The following is a 13,779-nucleotide window of genomic DNA, read 5'->3' on the forward strand; positions in this document are numbered from 1 at the left end:
GGCTACAATTGAGTATGGCCTTTAAGTGAAAAATAAAGAAGTTCAACTTATTTAAGGCCTTTATTGACTTCTCCAGCCTCCTATGAAATTAGCTCTTTTGGAAGAAGATCATTTATGAGTTCCATTGGAAGTGGTAAAAATAGCCCTCCGACTCCCCCCACCCCTCAGCAAATGTTCCAAAGAAAGATTTTTTTTTTTTTTTTCAAACAAATTTTCCAAGCGGCATCACGGAGCACTGCTCCGTAATTTGAAGAGCTTAAATCAAAATCTAACAGTTTCTCTCTCTAAAGGCTTTCTTTCCCATTGCCCTCCAAGATGACTGGAGAGTCATCTTACCCCATGAGCATTTAGGAATCATTTTGGCACACAGAAAGATACGAAGTGAGGATGTATGCTGTGGCTCAAAATCCTGATGACATATATGCTTCTTCTGGCTATAGTTTCTTTTCAGATGCCCGTTCACCTTTCAGAGACAAAAAGGAATGAAATCCAAAGATCTGTCTCTGACAAATACCATCAAACAAGGTGTGATGGATCCGTATGGTGTTTGTGTATCTATGGGGTACATGGTTTACGGTCATTTTTCCCAATCCTGGTTGAACAGAATCACTTGGGAACCTTAACCAAAAATCCTGATGCCCGGGCTGCTTCCTGAGCACTCATATCAGAATCACTAGGGATTCCTCTCTTTTACGTTTGTTTTAAATGTTTTTATTTATTTTTGAGAGAGAGAGAGAGACAGAGAGACGGAGCGCAAGCAGGAGAGGCCAGGGAGGGGCAGAGACAGGGGAGACACAGAATCTGAAGCAGGCTCCAGGCTCTGATCTGTCAGCGCAGAGCCCGACGTGGGGCTTGAACCCACAAGCCGTGAGCTCATGACCTGAGCCGAAGTCGGACACTTAACCGACGGAGCTACCCGGGCGCCCTGGGATTCTATTTTAGAGCACAGATTCTGGGCTCTGGAATCAGCAAAACCTGGTTCACTTTTTTCCACTGACTGGATTTTGGATGAGTTACTTAACCTCTCTGAGTTTAGATTTCCAAATACACACACACACACACGCTTAACATGCACACGCATATACATGTATTTTTATAGCTAACAATGTCTGCTTTATAAGTGGTGAAAATGGAAGAAAATATTTGCACATGACATAGTGCCTGGCTTACCGGCGATCCGTAAATGTGCAATAGCTTAATGTTTTGAAATCTTTAGCAACGTTTTTCTTCAGAATGTCCTTCTCAAACCGTCAGTTTGCCTTTCCCTTCAAAATCTCAGATAACGTGAGGAAGATAAGTGATGGTATGGACAGAGATGAAGGAAGGGAACTTGTGAGTGACAACACAATGCCCCCCAAGAACAGAAGAATAGAAAAGCGTTTCCTGGAGGCCGACAGAGTCCAATAAGGAGGCAAAAATCTGAAGGCCTCAGAATAAAGACCCCGACTGCCCCCTGAGCCATCCCCCAATCTAGTCCTGGGAAGGAATCAATCCCCAGTTAAGTTTGTGGGATCCAGGAGCAGGGGACACCTATGATCTGTTTGCTGGTAATGTCCCCAGAAGGAAAGAAATGACAGCATGAAATTTCTAGGCGGATGGGGACTTAGCCTCACAAGTATTCTATTTCCCAAGTGCTTTTGAAGCCACAAAATGACTCCTATGCAGTATGAAAACAGTGAAGAGAGCCATAGGACATGGGGTGGCCTTGTAAATGGGAAGATAAGTAAAGGAGAGAGAGCCACTGACTGGTGGCCAAGAGCTAGCCCTAATTAGGAAGGACTCGGCAGGTGCCAACGTGGAGAGATGGCGGCCGTAACTGGGCGCGCCCACACATACCCCTTTGACACTATATCAGCCTCCCGTCACTTCCTTAGACAAAACCCAGGGTAAAAAGATGAACCCAGAATAAGAAAAATAACGAAGCTGTATCTCTCACGCCAGATTTTGTGACCGAGCTTCATACCTGCTGTCAACACTAGTTACCGTGGTATTTATTTTCTTAACCAATTTTTAGGGTTCGGTGCCCACGTCATGCAACAGGCCCGAGAGGAGGAGGAGACTTTCATAATATTCATGTAAGAGCCCTGGAAAATAAGACTGGAAAGATCAACTTTTGCCACCACACGAGGGCCCCCCAGAGAAATTGAAGTGAGTCAGGTTAGCAGTAGCTGACCCTTTTACGGTCTCTGGGAGAACAAAACTCCGAGACACCATGCTAGACCCGAGCTATAACAAGCTAACACAACAGAATAGTAAACAGACAACAGGTAGTTTGGGTCGCAAAACACCAACCAGGTCTTCTGATTCTTTCCCCTCAATTGATGTATCTGACTCGGGGAAGTAGTTCTAATCCATAACCCAAGGCTCTACGACTGGCCCTGCTCAGGACGTATCTCACCGCCATGTATAAAATAAAGTTAACAACTTTTGAAATACTGCTATCGCAATTGTGCTATTGTATGTTATCCTGGATTACCATGTGGCCCACGATCCTTCGATACTACAAAACTCAGCTGGGCCGTGAGATCTAACAACATTCATTTAAAAAGAGTTAGTTGGTAATGTTACATATCAGTTCGTTGTTCAAAACATTTATTGGGATTTAACACTATGATGTAGATAAACAAGTGTTCCCCAGCTGCTAAATCTCACTTCATATATTTTAAACAATCCACTGTGCTGGCGATTTCTGAAATGTGAAAAGACGTCATATCCAATGCACGTTTTTAAATGTTTCTTCTGAAGCTACATCTGCTTCACATCGCTTGTTCAAAGTGTTCCATTTTCCTCCGGGGTTACTTAATGATCATATTAGAATGGGCAAAAGTCAAGGACTACATCCATTTTCTGAAATGCAGGGGCCTTGGTATTGCACTCTTACCTAAGAAAAGAGAGGGAGAGATCTGAAACACTAGCAAAAGTGTCAACCAGCCAATGAAACTGTAAGATTAACAAAGTCAAATTTATACAGTGCAATAAGGTTCTCACATAAAAGAGGGCGGCATGGAGGAATTTTTTTTTAGGCTATATTATTACCCTTCACGTGACTGGGTCATCCACTGAACTTTGTGCAATTTTTCAAGCTGTTCCGAACTGACTAATCGTGGCATGTAGTGTATAATATGTTGAAATGTGTTGAAACTTTGGGTAACATTCCCAGTTTGATATTTAAAACACTTGGTCAGCTAGAAAACGTTACGGAGCCATTCCGCCGCTCTGTGTGCATCGTGCCTTCGCAATTTTCATCTCATTTCAGCCCACGAGTTTGGAAATGCTGTCTCCCTCCCCGCGTTTCAAGCAGGCCCGTGTCTCGCCAGCAAATTTTACAAGCAAGAAAATGAAGGCAAACTATCACGTTTCCGACAGAAACAAAGGGAATGGTGTTGTACCCGACATCCTTGTTGGTCTCCTAGACTTTGTTCTGTGTTTTGGTTAGCAGAACCTACTCTCGATGCCCCAGGAGTCTGGCAACATGATTACTATCATGGGGGGGTGGGTACCTAAGGCTTGTATCTATGGCTCTTTCTGAGAAAAAGGAGTGGATTACGTAAGCGGATGCTTGAGATACTTCGTGTTCTTTTGCAATTATACAGCACGTGTGTCCTGAGAAGCCTAGGGCTTCCTAGAAGCAAGAGAATGAAGGTGTTTTCAGCATTTCAGGAGGGAAGGGGGCCACTGGCAAGTGGCCATCTAATTTGACCAATGTAAATAATGTGCTGGCGTAGCTTGTGCTCTAAAAATAGCCCAGAGTAACTGCAGACTGTGGCCAACCTCCCATATACATGGAACGCGGGCAGAATTTCTGGAACCTGAATTTGAAATATGGCAGCTTGAAGAAAGGTTTGAGACCCCCTCAGGCGATCGGTGGGTTTTCATTTGAGGGACCGGCTCTGAACGTTGCTCAGAAGCAGTTGCTCTGAAACGTTGCTCTGAAGCAGTGGGTAACATTAGCTAAGAGGCAAAGTGTTGTTCATTGGAGAACAGTAAGAGGTAGTAACTGAAGAGAAATGACTCGCCTGGGGAAGAGGTTCAATAAGCAGTGATTGAGAGAAAGAACTATTTTTTTTTAAAATATAAGTTCTTCAGAAGCAGTTAATGAACCCCAGGGGGGAAATTGGTGTTTTTATATTTTTACCTAAAATGTCATTACCCAGGCTAATGACCCCCTCATCCACCCAGTTTGACTCTTTGTGATTTCTGGTGGCTCCCTTCCACTCCAACGCATCACCGGAGAGCTGTGCCGTACTCCCCCGTGAGGATAATGTTAGTGGCACGGATCCTGAAGGCACCTCATAGAAAGAACTGGCAGTATCTTTGGAATAAATGAGGCCTTGCCAAAGGTTGCAATTTTGAGGAGGTCAAAACCCTTTGGTATATATGGTTCCATACGGTCACGTCCTGCTAATTTAGCAGTAAATAAAGCCGTCAGGTGGTGGTGATCTCCTTTTAAGGGTAAATGCTTCCTCTTTCTTTGCTCGAGCCTTGGCACTTCTTGTTAGCAAAGTACAGTCCGTACATAGAGCCTATTTTCCTGCTGATCCAATGACCAGCCTCCTCTAGTCTGATCTCAGCAACGCTTCCCCAGCCACAAGAACTGGCTAAAAGGACTGGGTATTACAGAAAGTGACAATGGGCGGGAGCATATTTAATTGCATGTTTTCAAAATGAGCGTATGTCCTTGAGAAGAGAAACAAGGTGATGCAAAAATTGGGGGAGGACAGAAGCAATACTCTATAGACAACTGTTCTACTAAACATTTTTAAGTAGAGCCCCTTTTAAAGTTAGGTTTTATGGGTGCCTGGGTGACTCGGTTGGTTAAGCGTCTGACTCTTGCTCTTGGCTCAGGTCATGATCTCATGGTTCGTGGGATCGAGCCCCATGTTGAGCTCTACGCTGATGGCATGCCTGCTTGAGTTCTCTCTCCCTCTCTCTGCCTCTCCCCTTTCATTCTCTCTCTCTCTCTCTCTCTCTCAATAAATAAATAAACATTTAAAAAAATAAAGTGAAGTCTTAAATGGAACTCCAGTATTCAATACATACCAAAGTAGAATTTCTCTAGTTGACTCTGGACAGCGCGGTGCCCCATACATTCTCCAAATCATTGTGCCCAAACACTTGGTTTTACTGAAGATTTGTTTCCCTGGTGAATAGAGTGGCCTCTGAACTTGCTTTATGGTTGACCCAAGGATGTCTAATCAGCCTTGGTAATAATTAATGCTCACAAATGTTCTACCTCATAAAGTGCTGTAGCATTTAAATGCGTGCACAGTACTTTTAACTTCCCCTCGAAGCAACAGCATTGGAAAGACTCACCATGATTTTTCCCCCTTATATAAACAAAAAGTTTCACACCCAATCATCTCTAGGCAGGGGGAAGAAGAGAATCAATTAGAACCTAAGACGGAAACATCCCCCTTGGAATTCAGCTTCTGACTTTATGTATGAATTGGACCATTCACCAAATATGAAATGCTCACAGCAGAGAGAAGCTTTTCATCTGTTCCAACAGGAGCTGCAAATCCCCAGTGCCAAACATTTTGCTGGTGTCAGTTAAGGCCGACTTCTCAAATTGCCACAGGGAAATCTCACAAATCTCACCATATCTTCAGAAATAGCATTTAGGGTTTTTTTTGTTGTTGTTGTTAGGGAAACAATCAAATAAATCCCTGACAAAATTGTCGCCAGCAGAAAACACACTTGTGGCAATCAAGAGATGCTCCTCACGTGAGATCAGGAGGTACGGTGGAGATCACAGCTTTGACCCCCTCGCGAGTGACCCGAACTAGCCAGAATCTTTCGCGATTAACTAAGGGGTGACTACAGATACTTCCTTTGGGAGCTAAGACCCAGTGTTCCTGGGACATGCTTTGGCCTCTAATTTTGGAAGGCTTTCTATAGAATGATAGAGATGATTCCCTCTCTCTATACTGCAATGCCATAAACACCTTCAGTAAGTTCCCGGTTCAATTCATCACAACTATGGAAACGTCGAGTGCCCATGGAGAGCTGGCCAGGAATCAGGATGGGCCGTGCTTTGTGGCAGCACAGTTTTGCCTTAGATCCATCACATAGAGGGGGCTGTGCCTGGAAAATGCCCTTCTCATTGCAGCCCAGGGGTGGAGACGTTGGTTGGTGTATCCCAGTGGGGTTTCACGCTGGGCTGCTTTCCAAATGGCACAGAAAGAAGAAACATGACCTGCAGTTAATCTGACCACGAGATTCCACGCAGATCAGTGCAACCTGTGAATTGGTTTCTCCCTTCAGCAACGAAGTTTCTTTCGCAGATTAGCGGGAGTCAACACTTCTTTAATAGCTTCATGATAGGCATTCTTCGATGGCTGACCAAGTTAGCTTTGCCTCACCACCCCCGCCCCAGGTAAGCTGTGAGGTGGGTGGGTTCATAAAGTCCATCCACATCGTTCTGTCTGGTCCACCGTGACATGTTAAATGTCGACAGAGCCGGAATATAGGTTGCCCAGGTGAGGAGCCGGCATCAGTCCAGAAATGCATCAGCCACGGACGGGAGACCTAGAAATGACTCTAACCTACAGGAAGCCCACCGGGCCCGCTACTACATTTGCGTGCTTTCCCCAGGAAGACGGTAGTGATCTCGTTGGCTAAAGAATTTGAAAACAGGAAAGAGACGGGTGCCTGCCTGGATGGGACACAGATCTGGGAAGCATTTACCACATGGCACTGGACTTATTTACGTATCTGTCCTTCTTCCACGGACAATACAGCCCTAAGAAAAGAGCCACAGTTGCCACATCGAGCACAATTCCTGGCACATGGTACGATTCAGTAAATGTCCAAAAAGTAATGATTTCTGTTTAGACTAAAGAACCATGGACAACATCACTACTCAAAATTCCTCTCTATCCACCAAATTCAATAACGAAAGGGCTAAGAAAAAAGGGTAGATCTTATTTTTACTAACTACATCTCTCTGGTAAGACAAGGCTACGTCAATAGCAACAGGTCTCCTTGGATGCAACTGAGTTTGACCTGGGCCACACTCTGGTTACCGGCATGACCGTGTCAAGGCTTGGAAGGAACATTTTATACTCCACTGGGTTTTGATGGTGGCCTTTGGGGATGGCAACAGGTGTTGTTTTTAAGTTTATTTATTTTGAGAGAGAGAGAAAGAGCAGGAGAGGGGGGCAGAGAGAGAATCCCAAGCAGGCTCCACACTGATGTTTCAGAGAAGCTCGAACTCACCAGCTGTGAGATCATGACCTGAGCCAAAGTCAGGAGTTGGACACTTAACTGACTGAGCCACCCACGTGTCCCCACAATAGGCATTTTTAAGGGCAGCTTCCTCCATTTTCCCTGGGACCATCCATCCGCTGGGTGATAGTCCTTCTAACTGGAGCCCAGACATCAGAAAACATGAAATCATTCACTTCCCAGAATCTCTGATGGGCCATGCCTGAAAAGCTGTTCCAGACCCCAGAGGCATCAGGGCCACATTCCTTGACTAAGGACTACTCCAGAATGTTAGGACTTGGACAGATAGGTCCCGGCAGTGCTCCTGCTCTGGGCAACTCATCGGCAACAGTTTCCCGCTTGGCTTCCTCCAGGCTGCGCAAAAGACCATTTTGTCTTTGTCAGTTATTTGCCTCCCTCATAGCTCTGCTTTTTCTCAACGTGGTTTTGGCTCACAAGCGGCAGAGCCCTCAAATTCATCACATCTCGGTGGTCTGTCCAAAGTGGGTTGGGTTATTTGCTTTGGGGGCGGGGTTGTGGGTTTTTCTGGCATATTGAGAAAGACAAGGCTTTGCCCTCGTGCTCCCCACCACTGCCCATGGCTGACACTGTCCACGGAGAAGAAAACCCCTGGCCATCAGGAGGCCCGTGTGGCATACTGCCCCTGCCCCAAGCTGATAAAGAAAAAGGCTCAGCATGGCTGCCTGGTCCGGGCAAGGGTCGCGGTCTCCTGAAGGAGGCCTGGGCGGCAAGCACAGGCCTGTCACAGGTTCCTTCCCAGGACACTGGGAGCAGCCTGGGGGCACAGAGGGTGAGCCCTGGCAGCCTGGGAGACCAGAGAAATGAGTGATGGTGGTCAGCAGATTGTAAGACCAGCCGTGGAGGAGACGAGGTCCCGCTCAGCATTCCGAAGGCAAGTAGAGAGGAGGGGGCTCCAGGATTTTGCTGGAAGTTCCAGAATCCAGAAGCTTTTAAGGGATGTTCATGGAAATCATTACAGGCTTGAGCATGCCCGGTTTTTCTTTTTTGTTTTCTTTTTTTCTCCCAGTCCAGGTCCTTGAAAGGGAAGGAACACAGGAGTATCTGTGCTGGAGAGGACCTGTGCTCAAGGCCCCCTTGGAGGCACCTGGAGGGGCAGGAGCCGGCCGCCCCAGACAGCCGTGTGTTCCCCACTGCCCCAGTCTTAAAAGTCTTAGGGCTTTTAATAAAAGTGGCAATAAAATAAACTTTTATTCAAAATGCATTGGATCGACTTCAAGCATTGTCCCCCAGACTCCCCACCACATCCCTTGGATCAATACATCAGAGTAATCCAGCTGGATTCATTTAAATATATCAACAGTGGCTTCCTGCAGCCTGTTCCCTGGGTCAAAAGTGATTTTCAAGACGTTTGGGGCAGGTTGTCATTGGAATACCGTTTTACAGGCCCAAATTACTAGCTACTAGAGTCTATGGAAAAGTGTTCCCCTTTAAGTAAACTTTCTTTCTTCCTTTAAAGCCTCGGGGAAAAATAACAATTCAAAAGATTTTTTTTTTCTAAGCTCTTTTTACACTGACGGTCGGTTTTTATTGCCAAAAACCATTTGCTGTGTATGAAGCACTGCGAAAGGGCCTGGGTGCCTTATCTAGATGCTATCTGCCAGGCTGGTTGCTGCAGGATAAAAACGAGCATTTTCCATTTAACTTCAAGAGTTTGCCTGGCCTATGTTACCGGAGATAAGGGCTGGGGACAATGGAACTCACCACAGTTGGGGAGGTAAAGATAAAGCCCTGCCTGAGCCGCCAGCCCAGATTCTTCCATGAAATACTAAAAGCCCCGTCGTTTGACATACGAAGTTCAAAACTCCTTTTACATATTCCGTATCTGCTATTTTGTTTGAATTTTTCATCATTCAGTGCGTCCTGCCTTATTTCCACCTGAGGCCCCTCACCTGGAACCCCTCGCTTTTCTCTGCTTATCCAGGCTCCTTTCGGCCTTCCAGGCTCTCTCGACGCTCTTAAAATTAAGGGGCCTCTTTGGAAGCTCGGCGCTGGCCTCGACCTGCGTGTCGATTTTCCCCTCCGAGGCTCATCTGTATAATGGGCTTGTCATCTCTGACCCTGCAGGGAATTGTGAGGCCAATACTGGCAAGGAACGGCGTGATGCTCTGAAGACTGTAGCACGACGCAAACGTGCTCACATCTCCTCGAGCCCGCAGCGCAAACATCTAGATCATTTCTGTAACAATTAGCTCAAGCCTCTACCTCTGCTCATCCCTTTTGCGGGGAAGACATTTGGTATTTCGTTTGTCTCTCTTTTCTTTTTAAACCTTGTTGATTTTCTTTTCTTTTTCTTTTTTAAGTTTATTTATTTTTGAGAGAGAGAGCAGGGGAGGGGCAGAGAGAGAGGGGGACAGAGGATCTGAAGCGAGCTCTGTACTGACAGCAGACAGCCCGATGCGGGGCTCGAACTCACGAACCGCAAGATCACGACCTGAGCCAAAGTCAAGACGCTTGACCGACTGAGCCACCCAGGCGCCCCCAGTTTCTCTCTGTTGTGAGGGTTCGTGGATAAGGACAGGTTACCAGCGCAGGAAAATATTCGTGAACAAACTGACAAAATGGACCATACGATTAGAAGACGTATCCTCGCACTATCATTTTTATATAAAGCTAAGGTGTGATTAAATTAGAACAGCTCAGATCCGAGCCCTCAATCGCTGATAACTGGTGGAGCAGGGCCGGTTAACAAATGAAGAAAAGGAAAGAAAGTCATCCAGAACGACGACACAAGGAGCAAAGTGGGAGCAGGAGATATAAATAGCCAAAGATGAAGAGGGGCTCAGGAGGAAATAGAAATGGCCTCTTACATTTGTGCCAGAATGACCTTCTTTGTGATCTAGATGACGAAGGTCAGCGATAAAGGGGTTGTTACTCCGAGACAATTTTGTCAGAAAAAAATTATGCCTCGCGTGCCCCAACGCTCTCTTAATTCTTTGTTCATACTAAGAAATCAGCACATTGCCTCCCGATAACCTACATTCTGCTTACTCTAAGGTACAGTAAACCTACTTTCCTGGCTTTTCGTGCCCTTGTCTTTCAGGGCAGGATTGCTCCTAGCAATTCTGGGCTTGGTTTTAAATGGTTTCACTTTTTCTAGAACCAAGTATCTTCGGATAATGAGGGTCTGTACACACCTGCCCTTTTGCTTGGTGTCCCTTCCGGACAGGAGCCCTGGCACGGCTGTCCCCGGAGCCCCCCGAGAAGGAGGGAACGATCCGCTGTGGCCTGAGGACACGAAACCCCACAGTTGTACCTGGTAAGTATTCCACAAATGATCATTTCTGATCATCTCTAGAAAAGAGGATGTCACCACGTGAGAATAAAGACTGAAAGCGTGGCACTAGGCTGTTCGCTTGTTACAAAGAGAAAATAGATTTATTTCCATGAGAGAAGAATCCTGGTCACAAACGGTAGCACAGGCTGGGGCTCTGTACGGAAGGAGGACCTTGGGAACCTGGGGCGGGCGGCCCCTGAGGACGTCTCTCTTCAGCCCGGGGTCTCTGGCAGCCTGCCTCAGCATCCCGGCTTCTGGAACCCCGCCGCAGCCGTCAGGACATATGGGGTGATGAGAAGCTAACATCAGCGGCTCCGAAGATGTACATCACGTGGGGGTCGGGAGAAGAAAATTTCACACCTAAGGTGCGATTCACTGCGGGGCTGGACTGGACCATAGAATGTATCCAGAAGCACAGCCGTGAAGACAGAGAGACGGTGATATTCAGCATTGGAGCTTCTCGGGATGGTGTCAAACTTCTCCTCGAGTTCATCATGTTAAGGCGCTGTGAGTCCACCGCGCGCGAGGAACCGGCTTCGCTGTCAGGCCTGTCGCCAGGAGCTCCTAGACCCTCCGTCATCGCCAGGAGCGCTCCGGTGACTCGGAGGTCTTTCCCCACCGCGGGCGGGAACAGCGATGCGAGGACCTGCAGGACCCTGCGGTCGTGGCTCGGAGCAGGGATCGGTCTCAACCCGGTGTAGACCTCCCGAGGGGCAGGGGCAATGGGCCAAAGGGGGTCTTGCCCCAAAACTCGACCCCCCGTCCGTGCTGAATCATGGCCGCAGGTGGGGAAGGGGGCCAACCATCCAAGGGGGTCTTCGAAAACACAGGCCGGGCTGCCCCCCTTCCCCCCCTATTTTCTTGCAGGTGAAAACCATATATTCATTTTCAAGGTCTCTTCACAAATGATGATTTAAGGGTAGAGGACACAGAAGAACGAAGTCACGTGATATGCTTTAATTAAAAAACAAGCCACGGCCTCTTCGACGTTTTGCCGTTTCCCACCAGCTGCCGTGGTGTTTACTTTAAATACATATAAATGTAAATGGCAACTTAAGATTATAAATCTTTAAAAGAAAAAAAAAAAGAAGCATGTGAGCCAAATCTTTCTTTATCTTGGATACAGAATCCTACTGAATCCATTCTTACACAGTCAACGCCGGAAGGAGGAGAGAAATTATTGAATTCCGTCAATTTCCATAAGGAGTCTGCTGTCTAGAGACGAGGCATCATCTGCCTGAGTTTATCTACCAATCTGGCTCTCAAACAAGAAAATGACGCTTATGTATTCAATTTTTATGGAAGGGGCTGCCAAAAACATGCCCGACAAAATTGAATAGGCCAATATCTGAGCTCTTGACGTGTTTGCTCGTCCAGGAGGGATGTGCCCGCAGTCAGGCCAGCCTGGGTAACGAGCTCCCGTTCTCAGGACACTGCGGGGAAGGAAGGGGCCCTTGGTAGTGTCGCTGAAAACATGTCCCAAGCTCAGGGAGCCCCTGTTCAAAGACATCGTGGTGAGCCTACCTGCGTGCCGTGACCTGAGGGGCTGCAGTGTGAGTGGGGCGGACCTGTGGGCCCTGAGTGGGAGCTGCAGGGCCAGGTATGACGCTGGCGGGGAAGCGGGGCTGTGCTCCTGAAGGCGCCCAGAGCCAGTGTAGCCAGAGGGCGGGAAGGGCCCGGTGCTCGTGGAGGAAGGCTCAGGTAAAGGCAAGAGAAGCACTTCAGAGGCCACCACCGTAATCCAGGCCAGGATGGAGAAACCAAGATCAGGGGTTTGGGGAAGGCTGGAAACGAGATAGCACAGGCAGAGCTAACACAGAGCTAACAGATAGTCCACTGGCTCGGCTGTGGGTCCGGAGGAGGGAGGCGTCAGGAGCAACCACAGGTTTCTGGCTCCAGCTCTTAGGTAACTGGCAACCGGTTCACCATGCAAAGACCAATGGGAAGGTTCAGATTTGCAAGGGGAAGGAGTTCTGCCCGCAGGAGGACATCCAGGTGGAGAGGTCAAGACGCGGTTGTTGAAAGGGGCCTGACATCAGGCACGAGAGACCCTTGGCGTTGGGAGTCACTCCTATGTGGACAGATACAGGAGTGGGGAGAGAAGGCAGAGAAAGAACAGGAAACGGGAAAAGAAATAGATCAAGGATGGAACAGCAACATTGAAGGAAGGGAGGAAGGAAGGAAGGAAGGAAGAAGGGAAAAGAGTGGTCAAAATGGAGGTTGAGGGGACCAGAGGTTTGGGCAAAATGAAAGAACAAGAATTTTGCGAACAGGAGCGCAAGATCTACTTGGTTAGTGGGGTGGTTCAGAAGGGGGGATGAGCGCGTTTAAGCCAACAACCTACCAAGGGACAGAGGTTCTAAACCCCACTGACCAGCTCCCAGGGCTCTGAGAGCTCCGCCTCCAACTTTCGAGCTTGACATCTATTCCCAGGGCAACAGAAGACCCCAAGAGGGGCCGCCCCCTGCTCACGGCAAGGATCTTGCTCCTGTGACCTACAGGCCACGGGGCTCCAGACTCAGGCCATGGACCACTCCGTGATGATGGCTCCTCCAGGGGCCCGACGGGTGGGGAGAAGACCCTCGGAACCTCAGGTCTCTGAACTTCCTGATGCCTCTACTGGTAAGTCGTCTGCTCCGCGTCTGGACTCTATGGCTTTCCTTTGCTCAGAATCACTCAGGACAGGGAAATGGGTCCTGTGTCCACAAGATCATGTCACACCACCCTTATTGTCACACCCGGAACACAGCATGCCGCTTTGAGCCTTCTTGTTCCCATTTTTTGTGCCATTAACCTTCAATGGCCTAGAGAGGAAACTTCAAACTCCTTACCTTGCTCACAAGGCCCTTCACATTCTGACTTTGCCTCCCACCATACCCTCCGGCCATGTCCCTCATGGCTATTAACCCCCCCCCCACCTCCCAGCTTCTCTGTGCTTCTGTCTATCCTCTGAAACGGCCTATCCTTTCTCTCTCTGTTTTTTTAATATTTATTTATTTATTTTGAGAGGGACAAAATAAAGAGAGAGAGAGAAAGAGTGGGGGATGGCCGGAGAGGGGGAGAGAGAATCCCAAGCAGGCTCTGCGTTGTCAGCGCAGAGCCCAACGTGGGGCTTGATCCCATGAACCATGAGATCATGACCTGAGCCAAAATCAAGAGTCAGACACTTAACCGACTGAGCCACCCAGGCGCCCCTGCCTAGTCCTTTCACAGGGCCACCGCATTGCACATAGACTACAATATAAATGTCCCTCCTC

The 13,779-nt window shown here is 47.8% G+C and overlaps 1 long non-coding RNA gene across 1 annotated transcript in view; it reads right to left on the reverse strand.

Annotated features, from left to right (window-relative positions):
• Nucleotides 1-2,646: 2,646 nt before the first annotated feature.
• The window catches only part of LOC109273028 (uncharacterized), a 91,688-nt gene continuing 80,555 nt past the window's right edge, over nt 2,647-13,779 (reverse strand). The window contains exon 4 of the long non-coding RNA XR_002082718.2: nt 2,647-2,881. This is a non-coding gene — a long non-coding RNA (uncharacterized LOC109273028). The remainder of the gene's footprint in view (nt 2,882-13,779) is intronic.

Source organism: Panthera pardus, unplaced genomic scaffold (assembly GCF_024362965.1).
Source record: "Panthera pardus isolate Hobbes unplaced genomic scaffold, ASM2436296v1 HiC_scaffold_22, whole genome shotgun sequence".
Lineage (NCBI taxonomy): Eukaryota > Metazoa > Chordata > Mammalia > Carnivora > Felidae > Panthera > Panthera pardus.